This window comes from Tarenaya hassleriana, unplaced genomic scaffold (genome assembly GCF_000463585.1).
Source record: "Tarenaya hassleriana unplaced genomic scaffold, ASM46358v1 Cleome34, whole genome shotgun sequence".
Taxonomy (NCBI): Eukaryota; Viridiplantae; Streptophyta; class Magnoliopsida; order Brassicales; family Cleomaceae; genus Tarenaya; species Tarenaya hassleriana.
The window spans coordinates 1,217,604-1,219,351 of record NW_010966542.1 but is presented as its reverse complement, the minus strand read 5'-3'; positions in this window follow the sequence as shown (position 1 = coordinate 1,219,351).

The window sequence follows — 1,748 nt, the reverse complement described above, 5'->3', positions numbered from 1 at the left end:
TTGGAGGATCTGAAGGATAAGAAGTTTGGTGAAGCTTCTGCCTCAGGTATCCACGTTATAGAGGCTAACATCTGTACTATATCTTCGTGGGTATTAGATACCGGAAGTGCCTCACACATTTATGGAAATGTGCAGGGACTAAGAAGAAGTAGGATGTTGGCTAAGGGAGAAGCGGATCTACGCGCCGGAAATGAAGCAAGAGTTGCTGCATTGTGTGTTGGCGTTTATGATTTGCATCTGCCTTCTGAACTTGTTTTAGAACTTAGTAATTGTTACTATGTGCCTGCGATTAGCAGAAACATTATTTCTATTTCATGTCTGGATTTGGATGGTTTTCGATTTGTTATTGAGAACTCGAGTTTGATGATTTATCGAGACAATGTTTACTATGGTAATGGTTATCTAGTGAATGGTTTATATGTCTTGAATGATCAGCCTTCGAACTCAACGTCATCCATCTATAACGTGAGTACTAAACGGTTTAAGCTGAATGACTTAAACCCGACCTTCCTCTGGCATTGTCGTCTAGGCCATATAAACGAGAAACACATACAGAAGCTTCATTCTGAAGGTCTTCTGGATTCATTTGACATTGAGTCTCTTGAATCTTGCGAGTCTTGTTTGATGGACAAGATGACAAAGCATCCTTTCAAGGGGAAAGGACAGAGAGCGACAGAGTTATTGGATCTGATACATAGTGACGTATGCGGACCAATGAACTGTCCAGCTAGATGAGGTTATCTGTATTTCGTTACGTTCACTGATGATTTCAGTCGATACGGTTATGATCGTAGTGGCGAGTATATGAGCCAAGAGTTCACTGACTATCTGGTTGATTGTGGTATTGTATCACAATTAACTCCTCCTGGAACGCCACAGTGGAATGACGTGTCTGAACGGAGGAGTCGAACACTGTTAGACATGGTTCGGTCGATGATGAGTCGGACAGATCTTCCGAAGTTCTTTTGGGGCTACGCTTTAGAGATCGCTGCATACCTTCTGAACAGGAGTCCAACGAAGGCGGCTGAAACGACGCCATATGAGATATGGATGGGGAAGCGTCCCGCGTTGTCGTTTATCAGAAATTGGGGTTGCGACGCTTACGTGAAGCGTCAGACGACTGATAAGTTATCCTCCAAATCTGATAAGTGTTTATTTGTAGGCTACCCTAAGGAAACTAAGGGCTACTACTTCTACATTCCGGCAGAGAACAAGGTGTTCATTGCAAGGAATGCGACTTTTATGGAGCGAGAGTTCGTCTCCAAAAGAGTCAGTGGGATTAGGATCGAACTTGAGGAAATTCGAGAGCAACAAGTAGATGCTGAGCCGAGTGAACAAGTTGAAGAAGTTCAACCTGTTTCACTGCCGGTTATGACTCAACCTTTGACAAGTGAACCTCGGAGATCAGGCAGGATTCGCCAAGAGCCTGTGAGATACAGATTTCTCGTGACTGGGAATGAGGAGCTCATGTTATTGGAACATGATGAGCCTACCACATATCCAGAGGCTATGGCAAGTCTGGATTCCGAGAAATGGCGCGAGACTATGAAGTCCGAGATGCAATCCATGTAAGACAACCAAGTATGGACTCTGGTTGATGCATCTGAAGGGATAAAACTCATCGGATGCAAGTGAATCTTAGAGAAGAAGACCGACATGGATGGCAACGTGCACACGTATAAGGCATGACTTGTGGCGAAAGGATTCCGTCAAATTCATGGTATTGACTATGATGAGACCTTTTCGCC